The sequence below is a fragment of the Carex rostrata genome, chromosome 20, assembly GCF_964058835.1.
Source record: "Carex rostrata chromosome 20, lpCarRost1.2, whole genome shotgun sequence".
NCBI classification, from domain to species: Eukaryota; Viridiplantae; Streptophyta; class Magnoliopsida; order Poales; family Cyperaceae; genus Carex; species Carex rostrata.
Genome location: NC_135937.1, coordinates 5,865,334 through 5,891,705, shown reverse-complemented (window position 1 = coordinate 5,891,705; position 26,372 = coordinate 5,865,334).

Here is a 26,372-nt window from a genome sequence, read left to right as displayed (position 1 = left end):
ATCTCAACACAGATGAACGGTTAGGTTTTGAATAGCAGAGTCCTGCTCTCCTATTTAGAGAGCAGCGGAGTTCAGCGCCTCTGAAATCTAGATCCATCCTGACGGGATCAGTTTGACAAAATCTATTCATATTTTTTTTTATTTGTGTCGATCTAACTCGTTGAAAATTCACTAGTTAAAATGTATAATAATTTAAACTCATCAAGGTTTTCATATTAGCTTTCTACTGAGCATCAATTTTAAAAACTACTGTCAAGTAATTAGTAGAAATTTAGCTAATTTTAATTTCTAAACCTCCACGCTTGTACAATTACTTTTTAATTATTTTTAACAGCTACGTCAACAATTATTACTAAATTAAAATTACGAGAGCCAATAAAAACAGTTTAAAAAATATGTTATTTACAAAAACATTTTGAAATTAAATATAACGCTGCATCTAAATAATTATAAAAAATCAACGAAAATTCTGTCAAGAGTCAAGAGTCACTAAAACCGTGGCAAAGTTAATTCACAAAGTTATAATTAATGTGGAATTACTAGCAGAAAATAATCAAAATATTGGTTTTCTCTTTGGAGACCTGTTCAGAATATCTGAATATGTGAATTTTTTTTGCCTCTATAGAATTGTACGGACAACCTCTTTTTTTCGCAGCGTCTGTTGGAGGCTGCACGGGACGCTACAATCTGAATTCGTATCCTCTGAGACATCTCAAACTTTTCGTGACTTTATGGAAAATCTCGACCGTTTAAATATGTTCTACACGAATCTCAAAACACACATAATGCTGCCCCTGCATCACCCCCGAATAGGCACCGGACACGTAGGTCACGCAAAAGTTGAGATATCTCAGAGGATACGTACTCCTACAATCTGGGGAAGCAAAGAATTTCACGGGCTGATAACCACCCCCCTGGTTAACACGTCCATGCATATTATTGTTTTCAAACGGACCCGAAATTTTTAAATATACCATCATCCCAAAAAAGATAAATCCAAACACCCCAGTTTTGAAAATTTTCGAATTTTGACATGACCGCATCGCCTAGATGCGAGCACTTTTCTGCGGGCCGCATCTAGGGGCAGCGGCCCATTTTTTTTTTTTTTTTTTTTTTTTTTGCTTTTTTCTCATGTGACTTTGAACTGAAAACAGGGTGGCCGCTCCCTCGGGATGCGGCCGTGTCAAAATTCGAAATTTTTCAAAAAAAGGGTGTTTAGGTTTATCTTTTTTTGAACCATGGTATATTTAAAAATTTCGGCAAACGGACTACCACGAGCTAACCGGAAAAAAAAAATATATATATATATATATGTGTTCTTTACGAACTGAGTATTAATTATCAGTAAATTATAGGACTTGTTCGTAACAACATTTTGATATATGTGTTCCCATATAATTGCTTAAATATACTGCCAGGTGCGGAACCAGAATTTGAGTATAGGAGGGGCTAAATAGTATCATTATTTTTTTTGTAATAAAAAATACACAAAAACAATATAACACAAAATAAAAAGATCATTCACTATTTGAATTCACAAAAAAGATACAATAAATAACTAACACCAACAAAGTGTCATGTCTATCAAATAAATCACTTCATTCTTAGTTCCATGACACAAATCTAATAATTTAATAAATGACGATGTCAAATTTACAAATAAATTCACTTCATTCTTAATTCATTCTATTTTATAGTGACACCATGTCAGTTGCAATCATGGAAATTTAAATTTCCTTTGTATCCTAAAACTAGTTTCAGGTTTGATTATAGTCATGAAAATTGAATATTTCTTTCTATCAATGATCCGAAATTCTTACAATTCCCTAAAGATGTCCTACTGTCCCTGAGAACCGGAGAAGTGAAATTTAGTGGAGAACAAAGACGCTGAGTAATTGGTAGAGTTATGGAGAATGGAGATGCTGAAATTTGAGAATTGTCTTTTTTTTTTTTAAATTTTGTTGGATCGGATGTTAATAATGAAATACACGGAATTGTCTTTTTAAGGAGCTTTGCTGGTGCTATAATAAAATACCATTTGTTTCTAATTCTTTCTGTGTATTACATTTCTAATTTGGAAAGGGTTTTAATTTTCTTCTTTTCTACTGCTCACGCACGGAAGGCCCATTGTTTCAATTGCCCAAATTGAAATGAATCTGATTTTGGTTTTTAAAGTACACTCAAGTCCTTTACCTTTGTTATATTATTATAAGGGTGGCTTATACATGTAAAACAAACAAATTAGTAAGGTTTCTAAATTCTTTATAATAAAAAATTTCAAATCTTGCGGTGGCTTAGCACCCCCAGCCATAACTATGGTCCGCCCCTGTATATACTGCTATAATGTTTTGATAAGGTGAGATGGTGATAATATTGTTTATAGTATTTGATACTAATTAATTATAGAATTTTCTATGCACAGCTCAGAATGATGTATATACCTTCTGACTCGTAAACATATAATTGAAACACCATAATTTAAATAGAGTTTTGATATTTATCAATGGAAAATGCAAGTTTTTTTTTATTAGCGGTGTCAAGTTGTTATCTAACAATATTTTTAAATTTTTCTTTGAACTTTTTTTATAATTTAAGAAATAATAATCAGCAAGGTCACTTTACTTTATTTGATCTCAGTGGCACCCCTTAGATGCTGTAGCAGGAGATATAATAAATTGTTAAAACTATATATCTGCCCTTAAATTATGATTTTTAACAATCTCGATCTAGGTAAGATGTCATCTAATTTTCTACCAAAAATAAAGCATGAATTGCTCAACTCTCAAATAACCCAAATTTTGAGTCTAATTATCTACTTCTGCACTAACTTCAATTTATTGTAAAATCAGATAAAACTATGAATAGAATTATAGAAGTCGGTGGGTTGATCAAGAAATAAATGGTATAAAAATAAATGAATGCTTTATGTTTGTCATATTCTGATGATGCTATCTAATTTATGTGCATACAACAACGACAATTATTAATTGTTGACTTCGCAATTTAAACAATTTTAATTACATGTTATGACAAAAAATGACATCATCGTTAATCCAATCCGTTATCTTTTGTCTAAAATATTTAGAAATATTATTTTTGGCGATGTAACTATGTTAATTAGTGATAATATGAGCGAGACTATGGTAATATGGAATTCGCATCACCTAGGGTAACATAAAATTTCTGTTTGGATCTGAACCGTCGAATTAGAATTCGTACTACTATTAAAGTGGCCCTGTTTGTTCCATCTCAGACTGTATTGGTCCGGATTCCTATCGGACGACCGTGATCCAAACAAAACTATTTTGTTACCTCAGATGATATGGATTCAATAATATGCATGTTATGGATCCACATCTCTATTAAAGTTTAAATAATTAATTTGCACCGTTAAATATAATTTTCTTACTAAAATATATTCACAAACTAATAAAAAAATTTAGTATTTTTCAGAAAGTTAGAGAATTACTATCTTCTACTGTACTAAAATCATCAAGAAGGAATTTAGGTAGGTAATTGGGAAAGCCATAGCATTTCTCGTACATTAGGTAGGCAAGGAGCCAAGGACTGAACTGACCATACGGAATTATACGGCCCGGTTTTCTCTGAGCAGTTGTTACTTGCAAGATAGCTGCATGAAGTTGACTTGTAGGTTAAGATATTAACAGATTAAACTGAGCGTCATGCAGAGCACAATCAAAATAAATGTATATGATTGATACGCTGTATGAAGAAAAACAGCGCTGTCCATATATTAACCTCAAGGTCACCTTCTGTGAAGTTTCCTACCATCATGTCATGTCAAGTTGTGAGTGTTATTAATTGCTGGATAATATTTGGGTTAAATATTTTTTCCCAAGTGTAAGTGCGAACGGTAGCATAGCTGACCGGTGGCTATTTAAAAACTTGGATTTGTTGCAAGAATTCACTACCATGTTTAATTAACTACCGGCTTTCATCCGCTGTTAAGAGACTCCATTTTCCATGATTTTATGTTGTTAACAAGTGCATGATTTTTTAAAGTCTTTATAACTTAGGGCGTGCTCGACGAGAAGGTACGCGAGGGAAAGGAAGGAGAGCGGTCAATGCGGGTGCAAATGGATCAGATAATATCCGATCGTATTTGAATTTGTATCTGAAAATTAGATACTGATATCCGAATATCTGCACGGTGACGGATACAAATATAGTTTGAAATTTTAATTATCCGTATACAAATAGTAGATATATACCATATAGAGGTGCTATCGAGTCGGGTAGGGTCCGAATACTATTATATTTGGATCTGTACCCTAAAAGTGTTCGGGTTTAAATTTCGATCCATATATTTATTAGTTTCAAATTGGGTCGGGTCCGGATCTAGATACCTATCTAACCATAGATATTTCGGGTCCAGTCTTTCGGTTTCAAATAGATAGATACCCATAGCTTGTTTGTGGATTATTGGATCCGGAGCAGGTACATGTCGCAACTCACAAGTACTTGAGAAACCCTTTACGTTTAAATATAATTATAATTTCTTAAATATCCAAACATAATATATCATTATAATATAAATTAAAATGTGCTTCAAAATATTGAAGGTGAGATAATTTTAGAAGTAAAATATTGGAGACGGTGATTTCATTCTATGGTTCTCAAAATCCATGAATAGAATATTAATACTAATTTGTTTCAATCAGTGAAGAGTGAAATAAATTTCAATGTTCTCTGCAGAAAGACAGATATATGGTAGACAAAGAGATCAAAAAAGAAATTAATTAGCTTAAAAAATTTATAGACAAAAGGTGAACGTGACATTTGATGTCAATGATCTGTGCGAAAAGAGCAATGATATCACTTTATTAGACCTATTATTTCGACTTGTTTCCATACAAAAATCTATGTTTTGAACCAACAAATGGTGCCTTTTACATTGAATATCCATAGAATGTGGTACTGCTATGTTTTGGTTCTTACTTTGCAGGAATCAGGCGAAAACGGGCAAAATCAGGGAAGTTACTGAAATCTGAGACATCTGATGCGACCCTCATCAGAGTCGATGCGACCCTCATCAGAGTCGATGCGACCCTCATCAGAGTTGATGCGATCCTCATCAGAGTCGATGCAGGTTGCATCAGACCTGATGCAGGTCGTATCGCAAGTTTCCAGAGCAGACAGCAAAGGCCCAGAATTGAAGCACTCGTTTTAAAAAGCCTATAAATAGGCCACCCCTGCTACCAGAGAGGGGGTTCTGAAATTTAAAGATTCAAAGCCTCAAGGAGAGAGAAAAGATCAAGAGAGAGATTGGAGATCGCTTGGAGAAGAAGAGAAGATTGCAAGATCTTCTCCAATCCACCTTGGATCTTTGAGCTTCATCATGATCTGCCTATTCTCTCTCTCTTTTATGCTTTCTTTTGCTATGCTTGAGTAGATCTCTAGTTCTTAGGGTTAGGATGTAGTCTCTAAACCTTGTCTTTGAGTTGAATGATGTTTTGATCTAAGTTTGAACTTGTGTGATTGTTGTTTGAGTATTCATTGTTTGCTTGATTGTGATTTCTTGATTGATTCTTGATTGTCTACTGTTAAATGTCTATAGCATCTCTTCTAGTAATTTGGCCTTGATGTATCTTGTAATTGTGATTGAGCATTTGAGGTAGATCTAAGATCAATAGTAGCCGAGAGGTGAAATTTCTATTATCGAAAGGTTGTAGATACCTCTAGTTAACCAGACAATCAATTTAGGTTAGATACCAGTAGGCGAGAGCCACAGGTTGAAGCCTCGCACAAGAAATCAACTTAGATACGAACACATGTCAGCTCTGCTCGAGGGCCATGCGACCCGCATCAGAGATGATGCGAGTCGCATCATACGGGTCGCATCAGAGATGATGCGAGTCGCATGATAGGTCCAGAGAAGGCAAAGTTTGGGATGAAACCTGAAACCCTAGGAACGCCTTTTATCTTTGATTCAAAACTAAAACCTTTAACTGCTTTCATTACTGTTAATTGAATCTTCATTTGAAATTAAGAAATATAAATAAATCAAACCCAACTCTTCGCACTTCTAGTACCTAGCTTGGATAAGTGGTGATTTAGAATCGAATTAAACCGTCCCTGAGGATCGATACCTTAATATACTATACGGATAGGGTTGTGCACTTGCAACCCTAGACGAGAGTAGATTCAAGGTTTAAACTGGTATAGCTTGCTATACCTGAGACTTTGTAGCCTACTTTTGTAAGCGAACAAGCAACAAATTTCATTTAAAAAAAATAAAAAGTACTGCAAATGATTGTCTTTTCATAGTTATTAATATATATTTTTATATTAAATAATTATAAAAGAAATGGTATTATCATTTTATCGGGTATTTATACGGGTATCGAGTAGGGTTCGATTAATTAATAAAACCCATATCCTACCCATTACAGTATCGGTTCTAGTTCAGATATTAAATTATTCATTTTGTAATTGTATCCATAATTTAACCGGTTATATTTTTTAAACCATACCCTATCCAAATTAATCGGATCCGGGTCGGTTCCAGTTCGGTCTTCTTAATTAATCAAGGTTTCATATTAGCTTTCTACTGAGCATCAATTTTAATTTCTAAACCTCCACGCTTGTACAATTAATTAGTCAATAAAAACAGTTAAAAAATAAGTTATTTACAAAAAAAATTAAATTAAATATAACGCTACATCTAAAAAATTATTAAAATCCAATGAAAATTCTCCCAGAGTCAATAAAACCGTGACAAAGTTATGATGTTAAAATGCTAGCAGAAAATATTGGTTTTCTCTTTGGGGACTTGGTCAGAATATGTGAATCTTTTTGGGCTCTAGAGAATTATATGGATTACGGACTGCATCTTTGTTTCGCAGCGTCTGTCCGAGGCAAGTGTTTGGTAAACGGGCCGGGCCGGGTGGTCCGGGCAAAACCCGGGCACGGGCACGGGCACGGGTAGCCACGGTCACGGACATCACGGGCACACGGGTACAACGGGCCGGGCATCACGGGTTTTTTTTTCAAAAATCCTGCCCTGCCCGTTTAATACCCGTTCCCGTCACGGGTTTGGGGGCAGGACGGTCCGGGTACGGGGGGCCGGGCGGTGCGGTCCTGTCCGGGTCCGGACCGGTTTTTTTTTCTGTTTTTCTGTTTCTGTTTCTGTTTTTTTTTCGCTGTTTTTTTTTTTGTTTGTTCTGTTTTTGTTCTGTTTTTTTGTTGTTTTTTTCTGTTTTTTTTTCTGTTTTTTTTTTCTGTTTTTTTTTTCTGTTTTTTTTTCTGTTTTTTTTTCTTTGAAAATCAATCAATTATAAATCTAAATTCATACCTATTAAAATTCATTTGACATAGTAATTATATTTGTTAAAAATAGGTTATAACCTATTTTTATAACCTATAAAAATTCTGATTTATTTGTTCACTCTCCATTTGAAATATAAGTAATTATATTTGTTTTTGAACTCAATAATTTTTGTTATAATTAACACATTTTAATTGCTTATGTAATTATATCTTTCCTATAAAAATAAATAATACATATATACAAGACAAAATAAGAAAATCAAAAGATAAAAATTTCATTTGTTGTGAATTAAAGTCATAAATACTCAATTTTGAAAGTAAAAAAATTAATTGAGATAAATGAAGGAAAAATAACATTGAAGTAAAGGAAATTACAACTAGCAACTGATAGGTCGCGTTTGAAAATAAAAGTAATACAACGTTGAGATAATCCTAATCGGAATCAGAGTTCCACTGCTTCTTTCGTTTTCTTTTTTGCCTGCTTCGCTTAGACTTGTCTAAGGCGCAGGGTGGGCATATAAAATGCTTGAACCTTATATCCTCCCTTGTGCGTGTCGGGTAGGCACTAATGCAGGAAGGGTGGAAAACTTGCAAACATTCCGCGCAACAGAACATCTCACTCCTCTTCCCATATTGGTAACAGGGATTGCAAAAATCTACCGGTTCTTTGTTTGTACGTTGTTGGGACTTTTCATGAAGGTTCTCGGGGTTTTCTTCTTTCATAAGTTCCTCGAGATCTCTTGAGCGGAAGTAGGGGAGGGCTCGTGTACGAGATTCCGCTGAGGGCTCTGCAATCGGGCTGAGAGCTCGCGTATGAGATTCCGCTGTGTTGGCACTCATTCTTAATAGAATAAATCTAACCTATTCAAAACAAATCAAATCACTTCACATATTCAAAAAAAATAAATCTAACATCTTTTATTAACCTATTAAAAATAAATCCGAATTTCAAAAATATAAAATCTAACCTATTCAAAACAAATCAAATTACTTCACATATTCAAAAAAAAAATCTAACATCTTTATTTAACCTATTAAAAATAAATCCGAATTTCAAAAATAAAATCTAACCTATCTAATTACTTAACATTCAATAAATCTAACATAAACAAAATCTAACATTCAATTTAAATTCTAAATTTCTCTACAAAAATAAATCTAACATCAAATTCAATTTTTAAATTACTCTACAAAAATAAATCTAATATTCAATATTTCAATCTAACAAAATTTAATCTACCAAAATGTAATCTACCAAAAATTAATGTTACCTTTTTAATTTCGCGGGAAAATCTTCGAGAATACCTTCGTAATTCCGTTTGCGTTTGCGTGTTTGCGTATTTGTTAAATTAACTACTATATTTTTTTTTAACAATAAAATTAAAATTGGAGAATAATAAAAATATTGAGATTGAGATTGAGAAAATGAGAGATGAAAATATTGAGAGAGATGTGAAAATTTGTAAGGAATGGGTGTATATTTATAGAATTTTGTTTGGAGGGATTAAAATTTGAATTTAAAAAAAAAAAAAAAAATCGGGTAGGGGTTCGGGTAGAAAGTGGGGCTGTGGGGCATGGGGGGGAATTTGAGTTAAAATTTTGAATTTTAGATCAAAAGTAAAAAAAAAAAAAAAAATATGCCAAGGGCTCACGGGCACGGGCGCACGGGCACGGGCGTCACGGGTTCACGGGCACGGGCGTCACGGGTACGGGTTACGGGTACGAGGGTCCGGGTTATCACGGGCATTTTTCCAAAAAACCGGGTCCGGCCCTTTTAATACCCGTGCCCGTGTACCCGTGTACCCGTGTACCCGTGCATACCCGTGGCACGGGCGGATCGGTCCGGGTTGGGCCCCCGGGGGCATTTACCAAACACTATCCGAGGCTGCACGGCCGAGTTTTTTAAAAATACCCAAATTTATTAATATTTTATTATAAATAACCAGATGTTTGACAAAATTAGATTTTTACCCAAACCGTAAGGAAATCTTACGGTTTGGATTAAAAATTCAAACCGTAAGATTTCCTAATGGTTTGGAAATTTTTTTTTTTTTTTTTTAAATTTTTTCAAACCGTAATATTTTCTTACGGTTTGGAATTTTTTTTTTTTAGTCCAACTTTGCACCTCTGGTTAACATATCAAAACACCTTCAAAAATCATGAAAATTTACCGACATGCATTTTTGACATCATAGAATAAGACTGTGAAGTTTCATACAAAATCACAAAACAGATCGTGAGATATCGACTCTCAAAAATTGCCTGAACTGCTGAAGGAGTGCTTATGAGCCCAAATTTGGACCTCTGATTAACATATCAAAACACCTTCAAAAATCATGAAAATTTACCAACATGCATTCTTGACTTCATAGAATAAGACTGTGAAGTTTCATACAAAATATCAAAATAGATCGTGAGATATCGGTTCTCAAAAATTGCCTGAACTACTGAAGGAGTGCTTCTGAGCCCAAATTTGCACCTCTGATTAACATACCAAAACACCTTCAAAAATCATGAAAATTTACTGACATGCATTCTTGACTTTATAGAATAAGACTGTGAAATTTCATACAAAATCTCAAAACAGATCGTGAGATATCGGCTCTAAAAAATTGCTCGAACTGCTGAAGGAGTGCTTCTGAGCCCAAATTTACACCTCTGATTAACATATCAAAACACCTTCAAATTTGCACTTCTGAGCCCAAACTTGCTGAAGGAGTGCTTTTATTATGTTTTCCTCTAGCGTAGTATTATGTTTTGTTCAGTTTAGCTTCGTTATTTTATTATGTTTTATTATGTTTTGTTCAGTTCAGTTTCGTTATATTTTATCGTTCTGGGGTAGTATTTAAAAATAATAAAAAATACTATTTCGTTATAAAATTCGTACAAATCTCTAACTTAATAATTCGAACAAACTGAACAACATACTATTTCTTACAATGATTAAAAATAACAAAAAACAATATACTGAAAATAAGGAACAACAATACGACAAGTTAAATAGAAGAATAAAATTAAGAACAACAATATGACAAGCTTTAAAAATAACAAAAAGGCTCGAAAGTTAAATATAATAAGAAAACTATTTCTTACAAAAAGGCCTGAAAATAAGGAACAACAATACGACAAGTTTTTTTTTAATTATTATTTTGTAAATTGTAGACGAGAAGGATGGACAGCAATAATCGAGGAAAGAGCGAGGAAAATAAAAACCGCATATGTAGCTTTTGCGGAAAGTTTAGAAATGACTGTCCGAAATGTGTGCATATAGATGAATTTTTTAACTGAAATGACATATCTGATGTAGCTTTTGTAGAGAACCCCTACGGCTATGGATTGAGAGGAAAAAAGGTTGGTGTTGAGACGACTAATGCTAAGACTAAGGCTAGCACGTCGTCTATTGTTACTGACCCGATTTCGTCAATCTCGGATGATAACTTTGTTCCATGTACCTTCAAGGCTCATTGTAAGAAATAATATGTTGTTCAGTTTGTTCGAATTATTAAGTTAGAGATTTGTACGAATTTTATTTGTATAGGATGACAGCTCAAGGAGTTTCATTTAGTTTTCTTATTCTATTTAACTTTTGGGCCTTTTTGTTATTTTTAAAGCTTGTCATATTGTTATTCTTAATTTTATTCTTCTATTTAACTTGTCGTATTGTTGTTCCTTATTTTCAGTATATTGTTTTTTGTTATTTTTAATCATTGTAAGAAATAGTATGTTGTTCAGTTTGTTCGAATTATTAAGTTAGAGAGCTGTCACACCCCGCGGCCACGGGTAGTAACAGTCCCCCGCCGTAAGCATACAACGCCGTGTATGCTTACAAGGCTAATCACAATTTAAACCAAACAACACGCAATTCAAAACGAGTTTCTAATATAAAATCAGAGTACACAGTCTGGACAGTAAATAGTACAATATAAGTATCTCCTCCGGATACCAACCACGAGGCCTACCCTAAATCTATACAACAAAAACACATCTAGGGTCGTATACTGGTAAGCTACTAAGGCCTACTACTCTCGTGCCTCTCCGGAATCCGTCGCACCAGTACCTGTAACATAACGGGGAAGGTGGGGGTGAGAATAAATTCTCAGTGCGAAAATTTGCCACATTTGAATTATTGGACTTGCAATCAAACTCTATATTCAAAGATGAAACCCAAACAATAACAATGCAACAGTTATATAAGAAACATAAATAACAGAATGCCACTACTCGACAACAGTTAATCAACCTGAAACACAGTTTACGGAATTTACAATATGGATTTCAAACACAACATATATTTTGGCTTAACTCGATTCCTAACTCAGTTCAATTGGGCTTGTAGCAATTACAAATGTTCTCTCGAGCTGAACCGTTATCAAACCCACATCTGTAGGGTTACAGACGCCTACAGATGGCCAACCGCTGGACCCTTTATCAGACACCCATCTGCAATTGCTGTTTGGCTTAACCATTTCCTAAGGTCCGGTTACAAGTCACCAATACAGGTCAACTTGACACAATGCAACACACGGAAATCAAAGTTACCTATACAGGTCAACTTTGCTTAATCTCAACAAATATATTTATCAAAGCCACACATATAGGTCAGTCTCGCAAAATCATAACAGGTCAACGCATAAGTCAGCAGCGTCACCTTATCCAGCCACCTAAACAGGTCGGTCTGGCAAATTCTAACAGGTCAACGCATAAGTCAGCAGCGTCACCTTATCCAGCCACCTAAACAGGTCGGTCTGGCAAATTCTCACAGGTCAACGCATAAGTCAGCAGCGTCACCTTATCCAGCCACCTAAACAGGTCGGCCTGGCAAATTCATAAACACAGGTCAACGGATAGGTCACCGTTACCTTATCCAGCCACCTAAACAGGTCGGCCTGGCAGATTCATTCACAACAAGCACAATTCATAGAACTAAACAATTAATAACCGTACCAACATGCAAATCAACCTTAACTAAAACAATTCAATCATTCTCATTTATGCAAGAATCAATATGCAGTATGAATTCCAAAGTATGCAACAATTAATCATTCAACATGACAAACGAATAAACAGTTTAATTCCTGAAAATAAAGTATCAAACAAGTCCAAGAATCCCGCACCTGTTTGACGAGCGTACCGCTTAAGCTAAGGATCGGACGTCTCGTATGGTCTCGCAAGTTCTTGCTCGACCGAGCCTACACCTATATCATAAGTATACTTGGTTTAATTCGGGTTCAGTGGTCTATACGTTTACTTAGGGCTTGTACAGTCCTAAATCAGTTCTCATGGTTTGGTATCGATTCTTTTCGGTTCCTTCTTTCTTACCAAAATCTCACCAAACGGTACACAATTCCTTCTAGGCCCTCTAGCCTTATACTATGTCACTTTGGTAACCATCAATCACCGCTTTACTACTTTGGTTCTCGGTTCATTTCAATTTACCGTTTGGTTAACCCTAATTTGGTCAAAATCTCAAATCAGTCGTTAAATGTTCTAGAAATTCACGATCAGGAGGCAACCCTACCGATTACAAGTCTAATTGGTCGGGTTAAGCAAATCAAATCACGATTAGGCCAACTTTCAATTTTGGCACGAAACCCTAGAAATCAGATTTCATAAATCGGAAGAAATCGGGAAAAAGAATGACAAACAAACTAGTAAGAAGTGTAGAGGAACTAGTCCTCGAGCAATTCGAGCACAAATCTCGGGTTTAAAACGAGAATCCGAGAAATCGAGAAAATTCGAGGTTTCGAAAGTAAAAAGGAGAGAAAGAAATACCAAATAGAAGGGTTCTGAGAGATCCTCGGCTGCTTTCTCGGTTCCAAACTCGATTTCTCGCAACAATCGGGAGTCTGAACGAAACGGAAACTCACGGGATCTTTTCCTTCTCTCTTGGACGAATTTCACTTAGAAATGGGGAATGGTGGAAGAGAGAGAGAGAGAGAAGGTTTAATTTGGGTTTTAGGGTTAAAATTACCCTGAATGCGGATTAGCCAATCCGCACTGCGGGTTACCTAATCCGCACTCGAGACTTAGTCGGTTGTCAGCCGAATCCAGGAAAAGTCCGAGCCTACTGCGGATGAACCTGATCCGCACTGCGGTTCAACCTCATCCGCACTCACTACTTAGCCGATTTCAGGAAAATTCAGTGCAATACAGAAATTCATGAGTGCGGCTAAACTAATCCGCACTGCGGTTCAACCTCATCCGCACTCACTACTTAGCCGATTTCAGGAAAATTCAGTGCAATACAGAAATTCATGAGTGCGGCTAAACTAATCCGCACTGCGGATCCCTCACCCGCACTCACTACTTAGTCATATTTTTGTCAAAATTCCAGAAAAATCCTGAGCCACTGCGGATGAGGTTGATCCGCACTGCGGTCAATCTAATCCGCACTGAGCCCATAAGGTTCCGAAATCTCGAAATTTCGACGCGGTTTCAATTCACAATTAACTTACTTATTTAGGGAAACCTTAATTAAGGTTTAAACTTCCATTTTATTAACACAATTTATCGGTTCTTCCTTTTAAATCATTTCAATTTAATTGTAAAAATTTCATAACGTAACAAGATTTGTACGAATTTTATAACGAAATAGTATTTTTTGTTATTTTTAAATACTACCCAAGAACGATAAAATATAACGAAATTGAACTGAACAAAACATAATAAAACATAATACTACGCTAAAGGAAAACATAATAAAACATAATAAAAGCACTCCTTCAGCAAGTTTGGGCTCAGAAGTGCAAATTTGAAGGTGTTTTGATATGTTAACCAGAGGTGCAAATTTGGGCTCAGAAGCACTCCTTCAGCAGTTCGAGCAATTTTTGAGAGCCGATATCTCACAATCTGTTTTGAGATTTTGAATGAAATTTCACAGTCTTATTCTATAAAGTCAAGAATGCATGTCAGTAAATTTTCATGATTTTTGAAGGTATTTTGGTATGTTAATCAGAGGTGCAAATTTGGGCTTAGAAGCACTCCTTCAGCAGTTCAGGCAATTTTTGAGAACCGATATCTCATGATCTGATTTGAGATTTTGTATGAAACTTCACAGTCTTATTCTATGAAGTCAAGAATGCATGTCGGTAAATTTTCATAATTTTTGAAGGTGTTTTGTTATGTTAATAAGAGGTGCAAATTTGGGCTCAGAAGCACTCTTTTAGCAGTTCAGGCAATTTTTGAGAGTCGATATCTCACGATCTGTTTTGTGATTTTGTATGAAACTTTAGTCTTGTTCTATGAAGTAAAGAATGCATGTCGGTAAATTTTTCATTATTTTTGAAGGTGTTTTGATATGTTAATCAGAGGTGCAAATTTGGGCTCAGAAGCACTCTTTCAGCAGTTCGGGCAATTTTTGAGAGCAGATTTCTCACGATCTGTTTTGAGATTTTGTATGAAACTTAACAGTCTTATTCTATGAAGTCAAAAATGCATGTCGGTAAATTTTCATGATTTTTGAAAGTGTTTTGATATGTTAACCAGAGATGCAAAGTTGGGCTAAAAAAAACAAAAAAACAAAAAAAAAAAAAATTCCAAACCGTAAGGAAATTTTATGGTTTGAAAAAAAAAATAAAAAAAAATTCCAAACCGTAAGGAAATCTTACGGTTTGGATAAAAATATAATTTTGTCAAATATCTGGTTATTTATAATGAAATATTAATAAATTTTAGTATTTTTAAAAAACTCGGGTTGCACGGGACGCTAGAATCTGGGAAAGCAAAGAATTTCAGGGGCTGGTAACCATTCCCCTGGTTAACACCTCCATGTACATTCTTGTTTTCAAACGGACCACCACAAGCTACCCAAGAGTTTTATTATGTATTTTGTTTTTTTGATAATTTTGGTTCATGTGATGCAACAACTCTATGCATGTTTTGCAAGAGAAAAAAATATATATTATCTGTTCTTTACGAACTAAGTATTAATTATCAGTAAATCATAGGACTTGTTCGTAACTATATTTTGATATATGTGTTTCCATATTATTGCTTGGATATACTGCTTCTGCTATAATGTTTTGATAAGGTAAGATGGTGATAATATCGTTTCTAGTATTTGATACTAATTAATTCTAGAATTTTCTATTTACAGCTAAGAATGATGTATACATATACTTGCTGACTCGTAAACATATAATTGAAACACCATAATTTAAATAGAGTTTTGATACTTATCAATGGAAAATACAAGTTTTTTTTTATTAGTGGTGTCAAGTTGTCATCTAACAATATTTCTAAATTTTTCTTTGAACTTTTCTTATAATTTAAGAAATAATAATCAGCAAGGTCACTTATGGTCTGGGTTAAAAAAATTCAAAAAATGTAAAATTTATGGGCCGAATTTTCACACACACACACACATATTTGTAGTGATACAGATTACATTAAATATTAATTGAAAATATAAATATTATTACAAATATCAAAATTTATAATATTTATACATATTTTTCATAATATATATTAAACTACTAGTATTAGTGCATCAGCATTGCAATTGGGACATTATAAGAAAATTAAAAATATAGACCAATGAAAAGATCATTACTCAACATTATCTAGATAATTGATATTAAATTAAATTGGTTCTAAATTGAAATTATAAATAAAATATTCAATTAATATGATAAAGTCCAACGAGAAATAACGTCGACTTAATGCAAACTGAAGATATCATAGTAGTAGCTATATTATATTATATACCTTGTATATGTTAAAGATAAAACAAATATTCAATTGCTACAATTGAAAACATATAATAAAATTATAAATGTTAAATTAATATGATTCATAATTAATTACTCACTCAAGGCTAGAGGTTTGCTAATACCCATTTGGGTATTACCCGTTTTACCCGACCCGTACCCGTTACCCGTGCCCGGGTATAGGCGGGTAAACGGGTACGGGTTTGAGACGGACCGGACTCAATGATTCGGGAAAAAAACCCGCCCAACCGTACACGTTTTACCCGTACCTGAAACCCGCCTACCCGCACCCGTTTTATCCGTACCTGCACTCGTTTACCCGACCAACTTTACCCGTTTACCCGTGTACCTTTACCCGTTTACCCATTTTTTTAAAATTCAAAATTCAAAATTATTTTGCCGCCGAAAAAATAGTATTAAAAACAGAAAAAACAGTATTAAAAAACAAAAACAAAAAAATACCCGTACCCTACCCGCCCTACCCGACTACCCATACCCGAGGTATCCGTACCCGTTACCCGAGACGGGCACGGGTTTGAAACGGGTAGGGTACACTCTTTTAAAAACCCACCCGACCCACCCGTACCCGTTCTACCCGACTACCCGTCCTACCCGTACCTGCCCTACCCGACTACCTGTCCCGGGTATACCCGAGGTACCCGTACCCTACCCGAATGCAAACCTCTACTCAAGGCCTTATGATAGACTGTATTTTTGGTATTCACTCCTGAGACATCTTCTTTTCGCATGTGACATTAGATTAAGTTGGGGTTTAAGAAAGTTTTCAAACAAATGGAGAAAGTTTGGGAAACGTAGATTCAGTGAGATAGAAAGTGATAGAGAGTGAGTACTTGTGACCAATGTTATTAAAACCGGATCGGACATCAACCCGGTAAACCTTCGGGACAACGGTTCACCGGTCGACCGGTTCAACCGCAGTTTCTTTTTTAATTATAAAATAAATGGACATTGACATACTAATACATGGACCTTAACACACTTACTATTAAGTAAAGTTTATAATTAACTTAATAAGTAGTTTTGATATGAAATGAACTAATACAGTTTGGTTTGACCTTAATAAGTTTATTTACATATGTTGCATGAACATTGGAAAGCAGCTTCGCATAATTTAGAATTGAGCATTTCATCAAAATCTTGAGAGCGTTAAACTATACAATAAGAATAACGAAATTATGAGCTCGTCAAACTTCCAAATTCCAAATACTAATTAATTAGAGCAATGGAAAATGCTAAATTATTTGCATCCAAGCAATCTAAGGCACAACATAACATTTTGCAAATCACATAATAGCATGTAGCCATATGCTCTAAGTGCTAGGCTGCTACGAATACAACACAAGTAAAGATAAGATTAAATTAATTTTTGAATGAGATTACTTGTAGGCTACAGCTTGGCTTAGAGCTTTGAACCAATAAAGTTAAGACTTGAGGATTCTCTTTTCATGCTTCGGTTTAAACTATAAATTAAGATCTTATGTTTTCCTAGTAACACGGATGGATATGTTTTTCACTTCCAAGGCTTTGTAAAAAGAGCTTTGCAAATCCAAAGATTATTACCTTGTAATAGTTGAGGGCATTGAACTTCAGTAAAATGTAAAAGAAAACCAATTATTTCACAAAACTGCACTGATAATTCGGTTTGAACAATTTATCAAACACATTGAGGGCATTAGACTCTTACACTATGGGGTTAAATATCATCCTTCTAGGTGCCTTTTACAAACTGAAATGTCACAAATCATATGAGATACATTATTTGCTTTTGACTGCGAATTCGAATCACTCGAAGATGATGAGGATAGGCTTCTCTTGATTGAATGATGAGCCCTTCACTGTAAGACTGGACGTGAGAAGATTTTGAAAAAAGATCAACACAATTTCTCCCATTTCCATTGATCTCTCTAAATTATGACAACTTTTCAATCCAACTAGATAAAAGATGGGAAAGAGATCGAAAGAAAAAGGGAATCCAGAGAAAGAAAGAAGCATCGATAATATAGTCTGTAGACGCGAAGAAAATTCGGGTTTTTTTTTCTTTGAACGGTTCATCGTTTTTAAAAAATATCGTTCAATTAACCCGGCTTTGACCGGTCCAATTACTTATCTGGTCTACTCAGCAGACTGAACCGGTGTAGCCTCCGGGTCCGGTTTTTTCCGATTAAACCATCCAGTCCGATCCGGTTTTAATAACACTGCTTGTGACGAGTACGTATTTAAATAAATTTAAACTTCTACACGTAAAATACATAAAGAAGATGCATAGAATAAAAAAAAAGCAGTCTATTTAATTGGAGGGCTAATATTTCATCCGAAATTTCATCTTGTAATCACCGTCGTCGGTAGATCATGACGTCTACACACTTGATATAAGAGAAGAGATATGGTATATATCTAATCTTTGAATACATATAATTCCATATTTTATATGTATCCGCACGGATATTCGAATATCAGATATTTGTTTCTAATTTTCGAATACAAATATATCGAATACATATCGGATAATATCCGAAAACATCACCCTATGATTATATCACCTTAAGTTTTTATTTTTAAAATACTAATTGGGTTGGTAATACATGAATGGAGATTAGCAGCTGGCGATGCTAACCATTTCCTAGAATATGAAACAACGAAAAAAAAAAGGTAGACGTGACATGACACCCTGGCTGCATATTAATAAAGAGAGTGCGAGTCTAGCCATTTCGATGTACGGCAGGAGCTGGTAATTTAGGGGTTAATATCAATTAACCTCAACTTAAAGTTGACAGTGAAACTAGCAAAAAAAAAAAAAAAATTGACAGTGAAGTTGAAAGGTAAATATTGGATTATCTTAAATTTTCAATGTTTGACAGAATTTAAGTAGTCGGAAAAATTTTATAAATAAAAAATTAAATTGTCTTCATGGATCATGTTACTATGTTAGTGAATTGATAGGGATAAAAATGGTTAAATAAAAAAAAATAGTGATTTAACCTTGTTCTACACATGTTTTTTTTTACCTTAAAGTAACTTAAAATATTTTAAATAATTTAAAACATTTAAATCACCACTACTTCATTTATACAAGTACACATTTATATGATATTTATTTTCCTTTTCTTTACATGATTTGTTTTAATATAATCAGGGGAATTATTTCAAGCTATTTATAACTTGCGGAAGTCGTTCAGACAAACAAGCAATTTGTTCTGAGCAAACTTGTTTATTATTTTAGAAACTGAACATAATCAAATTATTTCGAAAGGGGGAGATTGATTATAAGTCTGAATTTGGCCTTTGATTACGACTTTTCTTAATTTGTTTTTTCTCTGGGGTGCTTCTTTTTCTCTCCGCCGCCTGAGAGAGAGAGAGAGAGAGAGAGAGAGAGAGAGATTGTTTGCACGACTAAGCAGCCAACTTCTGGTTTTGGGTCCGGGTCCGGGTCCGGATACGGGTCTTATTTGTTGATTTATTTCCTTAGTTATTTATTTTTCTAACTTTCACATTTACACCCGCCAGATTTATTGATTCCAAATACGCACTTCAGGAAGTTTTTCTTGGGTAAAGATTTTAACAGAGAAGTTTTGGCTTCATCCAGCGCACAAACTATTTTACTACTGTTTTGATTCTATAGTCTTTGCGCTGTATGAAGCAAAAACTGCTCTTCCAGTAAATCTACCTTTCGCGCTTTAATTTTGGTATTTTGACTATTTTCTGATTTTAGCACATTACATGTAATTATGTAAATACCTTGTATATTTTGTTGGAACTAAAAAAGGAAATAGTTGGGTGTAGAAGAAAAAGTGGCTAGTTTTGTAACAGTGAAGCGCACTTCACTACAATTGTTTGGAGCTTTCAATAGCTTTTATGTCGCTTTATAATTGCACCACACTTAATGAAATAAAAATCATATTATTATATATAAATATTTTTCATCGCATTCAGCCAACATTCAAGTAGCTATTTTTCAGGGAAAAAAATTATGGATATATTTTGAAGGATTTAATTCGTCGCAAGTACATAAAAATTGGCATTTTGTAACTTCTACCAATAGAAATAATGGAGTCAACATTTTTTTTTCTTTTCTGTTTTAAATAGAGATGGAGGCAAATTATTCTAATTTTAAATATTTATAAACAAATAAAAAAAGTTCAGTCGAATTTTTTAATTTACGACCTTTAACAAAGTGACAATTTTTTTTAATAAAATAAGTAAAGGTAGTTAGAATGGACCAGGAATTATCAAACACAGAATTTTTTGAATAGATCTACAACTATGAATATTTTATAGCTGTATTTGACAATTTCGGTTCTGGACATTTTTGTTTTATAATTTTTTTAAAGGATCGAATACTGCTGACAACAGGGTACAATATTGAAAAGTCAACATTTACATACATTGCACATCGTCACAAATTCCATTATAATTTTATCGATTTAAAATTTGAAAACGTTGAAAACTATTTAAATAGAATATATAGCTTTATAATAGATACTTCTAGAGACAAAATACAAGTAAATTAGAACCTAAAATAATCTAAGCAGCAATAGAAGTCCAGAGTTTCAGTCTTCTTAATTAATCAGATTATCAATATAAATGTTAACACTTAGTCCCTAAAATTCCACATTTTAACTTTTGACAAAGCATGCCAAGAAAGTAATATTTAATCTAAAACAAAATTTGCATTAACTAGTTGTTAATGGCTTTTCACAGACTTAAAGAAAGTGACCAAATCACATGTATCAGCTGTTAATGCTCCAATTAAAGTCGGTGTCCCTGTTGGACAGACAAATTATAACACGCATGAAGCGTGAAAAAGCAATCGGTTCCAAAGATTAAAAATATAAAAAATCCTCGAAAAAGAAAAGGAGCAAAGAATGAAAATGGTCAAGTCGAGGATATGATAATTTCAGATAAAACTCTAGAAGAGAATGAAATTATAAGTAATATTGGAGTTCCAGCAGAAACTCAGGTATCTGAAATTTATGAAAATAAAGAGATCTCGATAAATTATATCATGAATGGAAGAAGATGGAACCAAGATAAAAATTGATATCAATAATATTTTTGTATATAATATAGCGCTAAACATAATAAATATTGAGGATCATGACTAGAAGTCTATTAAAGAATGTCGACAAAGAAATGATTGGCCAAAATAGAAAGGTGCAATTGAGGTCGAGGTAAACTCTCTTGAAAAATGAAAAGTTTTTGGACCTGTAGTCCTTCTACCTCAAGGTATAAAACCAGTAGGATATAAATGAATATTTATGAGAAAATAAAATGAGAAAGGTGAAATTTTGAGATATACTCACCTATGGTGGATGCAACAACTTTTTGATATATAATTAGTCTGGCAGTCCATGAAGGACTTAATTTGCACCTAATGGATATTGTTACAGCCTATTTAATTGGCTCGCTTGATAATGATATTTATATGAAAATCTCTGAAAGATTTAAGATGCCTGAAGCATGTAATTTAGGTTCTCAAGAACATTTTTCAGTTAAATTGAATAAATTTTTATATCGATTAAAGCAATATGGACGCATATGCTATTGAAACATGGATATAAGAATGATACGACATGTCCATGTATTTTTATGAAAAGATATATAAATGATTTTATGTTGACGATCTAAGTATCATTGGAACTCCTGAAGAGCTTCCAAAAGAATAAATTATTTAAAGGAAAAATTTGAGATGAAAGATCTTGGAAGAACAAAGTTTTGCATTGGATTGCAAATTGAACATTTAAAAATGATATTTTTATGCGTCAAGAAAATTATATTGTAAGAGTGCTGAAATAATTTTATATGGATAAATAGCATTCATTAAGCACTCCGATGGTTGTAAGATTATTAGATGCGAATAAATATCCTTTTAGACCTCGAGAAAATGATGAAGAACTATTTGGTCCTGAAGTACCGTGCCTTAGTGCAATATGAGCACTTAAGTGAATATTTATTAGCAAGATATAGTTCTTCTCTCATGCGAAGATATTGGCATATAATTAAACATATATTTCGCTACCTATGAGAAAATTTAGCAATACACAAAAGCAAGTCGAGTATGTGTTTGGTTAAGATATGTGATTCAACACATTTGTTAGACATGCAGCTTATCTTTTAGAGAAATGATCCCGACGATCATATATGAATATAATATTGTATGTATTGCTCAATGAAAAGAATGATACATTAACATATTTTACCAAAATTATTTTTCACACATGATCTCCAAAAGAATAATGTTATTAATGTTCAGCAAATCCGTTCAAGTGAAAAATCCAGCAGATTTATTCACTAAAGCACTCCCTACTGCAGTATTCGAAAAACTAGTTCGTAATATTGGAGTTCGCCGAATTAAAGATCTTGACTGATGCTGTCATGAGGGGGAGTTAATATGCACTATATTTTCCTTAACCATGGTTTTTCCCACTGGGGTTTTCCTGGTAAGGCTGTAGTTACTTATTTAGAAGAATATTGTACTATTTTTCATTCACTAGGTTTTTATCCCATAGGATTTTTCCTAGTAAGGTTTTAATGAGGCATATTCTTATGTAATAGACATCCAAGGGGGAGTGTTATGAATAAAATATTAATGTGGATGTCCATAACTCCCAACATTCATTCTCCACTATCTCCACTACTATTGGAATTCATATCCCATTACTATTGGAATTAATTTTCCCATTTATTCTTGTAATTAATTTAGATGATTTTTCATTCACAATTTGTGGCCTATAAATAGAGCCTTTGTAATCTTGTCTTACACACATATGAGAAATGTATGAATAAAGAGATTGTCATTTTTTTTCTCTCTATCTTATTTATTCTTCTTTATGCTTGTTCATCTTTATTTTATAACAAAAACCAAACCAAGTAATATTCTAAAATGTAAACTAGTACGCGCATTTTCTAAAATGTAAACTGGGGGTAGTTATTCCCCGTTTGGGTTCTAAGTGGGAGACACGAAGCTGCTTTTCTTCTTTAATGCTTTCGGATATGCGAATATCATTCCGGATTCGTGTGGTGTGGAGAATAATTGAGATGTCTATTATTTTTAATTACACTAGGTGCTCCTAAACTAAATCTACGCTTTTATACTTTCGACAAATATTATTGGTTAAAGGTGGAAGTTCAAGTATGCCACATTGCCACGTGGTCGATTACTTGTTAGTAGAAACGTTTGTAAATTCTGAAAACATGCGAATATGCCATCGTTGAATTAGGAGCGGGAGGAAGTTTCGTCGATGCCTCCTCTTCTGACGCAATAAGGAGAGACGTCACTCATTTAAACTTCATTAATTGGTTGGACCTTTGAAAGAAAATATAATATCCACTGTGAATTATAATAAATTCTTCTGGCTCCCCATAAAGGCATAAATCACCCTGATTTTTATTAATAACCAATTTTAAATATATTTTATCACTAATAACTAAATTTTTGAGTTTTTTTAAATACCCAAACCGCTATAAAATATAGCGGATTGGATTTTTCTTCTCGCTCCCATAAATCACCGTAATTTTTATTAATAACAAACTTTAAATATATTTTATCACTAATAAGTAAATTTTTGGGTTTTTTTTTAAATACCCAAACCGCTATATAACATAGCGGATTGGATTTTTATTCCAATCCGCTATATTATATAGCGGTTTGGGATTTTTTTGTTTTGTTTTGTTTTTTTTGCACTATAAATACTCTGTTCTCAAACATGCATCTTTGTAACTTATAAAAGATGGTTTCGATGGAATTGTTAAGTTCTCAAACCTGCTGTATAATCAAAATAGTTCTCGACGCGAGTTATCAAATAAAAGTTCTCAAACATTCATCTAATCAAAATAGTTCTCAATACATATAAATAAAGTTCGTACAAACTTCAAATCAAAATAGTTTACCAATAACTTATCTTGGTTTACCCTTGCATTTTAAAAAACCAAGTATGACTGATTGGCAATCTATAATTAGCAAGATTGAATTAAGGATTCAAGGTTGGAAGGGCAAACTTCTTTCTTATGGAGGAAGGGTTACCCTTCTCAATTCAATCATATCTGCCATCCCTATTTACTGGTTATCTGTTTTTGTAATGCCAGCTCAAATCAGAAAAAGAATTGACCAACTTAGAAGAAGATTTTTGTGGTTTGGTGGAAACTCTGTTAGGAAAAAGTATTGTTTAGTATCTTGGCCAACTATCTGCAAAAGCAAATCTCAAGGAGGTTTGGGTTTAATTAATCTCAAACGATTAAATCAATCTTTATTAGCTAAATGGTGGGTTAGGTTTCAAGATCCCAATGTTACTAGTCGATGGAAATCAATTGTGTTGGCCAAATATGGCCATTCTGGTTACTCTTCTACATGCTCCCCTTTTTGGAGAGGCATTCTTAAAGGGGCACCTGTTGTTGATGTTGGTTTCACTAAAAAATTAGGAAATGGTTTCACAATTCAATTTTGGAATGACAGGTGGTGTTCAGAACACACTTTATCATTTTTATATCCCACTCTCTTTGCAATATCAGTTGATCCTGATATCTTAGTTATTGAGGCTTATAGACATAATTACTTGCATATACCTTTTACAAGGCAATTAACTGGGGTATTAAGGAATGAATGGCATAATCTGCAAATTCATTTACTTGATTATAAGCCAAACCCTAATATTCATGATACACTTTTGTGGAGATGGTCCACTTTGGGTAAATTTTCAGTTCATTCTTATTATGTTTGGCTTGAGTATGGTGGGGTGCCAAATCATGAATTTACATCTATTTGGTCATCCAAAATTCCACTCAAAATTAAAATATTTTTATATTTGTACCAAAGAAAATCTCCTTGGTAAAGGATGGGTAGGGGACACTTCATGTCCTTTCTGTGGTGATTTTGAGTCTACTGACCATCTATTTGTGCAGTGCCCATTTACCCGACAAATATGGATTTGGATAGCCACTCATAATAACTTTATTTTTGAGAGCCTTACAATGAATGATATTTGGATTATAAATGCAGCCATCCCTCTTAAAGATAAGCCTCTAGTTGAACTTGTACGAGGGGCAATTTTGTGGTGTATTTGGCTCGAAAGGAATAAAATTTGCTTTCAAAATACTACTGTTCCTACATTGCAGGCTTTGGGCTCTAGGATCATTGCGTTAGCAACCTTCTGGTGTAAAACTTTACATTTTGGCTCTCTACTTAATTTGTCTTTAATTATGCCTATGGACACTAATGATATGCCTTGTCAGGTAATTACTTTAATAGGTACCCCAATGAGCAGTCCCGCAATTGGTTTAGAGGAAGGGGAAGGGGAAATTCCAGTAATCCTGGATCAAGGAGGTTCAACCCTTACGCTTGGGTCAGAATCCCATGATACTGTCTCATTCTAGATCCTATTTTGTTTCTAGGTATTTTTTATGCCTTCTGTTGGTTTGCTTTTATATTAGTTATGTGTGCCATGTGTAGTAGGAACCTTGTGGTTTTTGTTTTGTCATACTGGTATTGTCCAGTTTTTTCTGGTTTCTACAAATCCAAAGTATGTAATTGCTTTTTACTCCAGTCATTTGGAGTAAGCAGCTGACATTTTATGGTTTCTAATGAAATCGGTGGGTAACCACTTTTTCGGAAAAAAAATAAGTTTAGAATTAGCATGCAAGCCAATTTCTACTATGCCTAAAATGTATTCCGAAGAACCAACCAGTTCCCATTTAGTGATTGGTAAACGGGCCGGGCCGGGCGGTCCGGGCAAAACCCGGGCACGGGCACAACGGGCCGGGCGTCACGGGTTTTTTTTTCAAAAATCCTGCCCTGCCCGTTTAATACCCGTGCCCGTCACGGGTTCGGGGGTAGGACGGTCCGGGTACCGGGGGCCGGGCGGTCCGGACCGGTTTTTTTTTTTTTCCTGTTTTTTGTTTCTGTTATTTTGTTCTTTTTTTTTTCTTCTGGTTTTTTTTTTCGGTTTTTTCGTTCTGTTTTTTTGTTCTGTTTTTTTGGTTCTGTTTTTTTGGTTATGTTTTTTTTTTTCTGTTTTTTGTTTCTGGTTTTTTTCGGTTTTTCTGTTCAGTTTTTCGGTCCTGTTTTTTTTGTTCTGTTTTTTTTTCGTTTTTTTGTTCTGTTTTTTTGTTCTGTTTTTTTTTGTTATGTTTTTTTTTGTTATGTTTTTTTTGCTGTTTTTTTTTCTGTTTTATTTCAATCTAACAAAATTTAATCTAGCAAAATTTAATCTAACAAAATGTAATCTAACAAAAATTAATGTTACCTTTTTAATTTCGTGAGAAAATCTTCGAGAATACCTTCGTAATTCCGTTTCCGTTTGCGTGTTTGCGTTTGCGTATTTGTTAAATTAACAACTATTTTTTTTGACAATAAAATTAAAA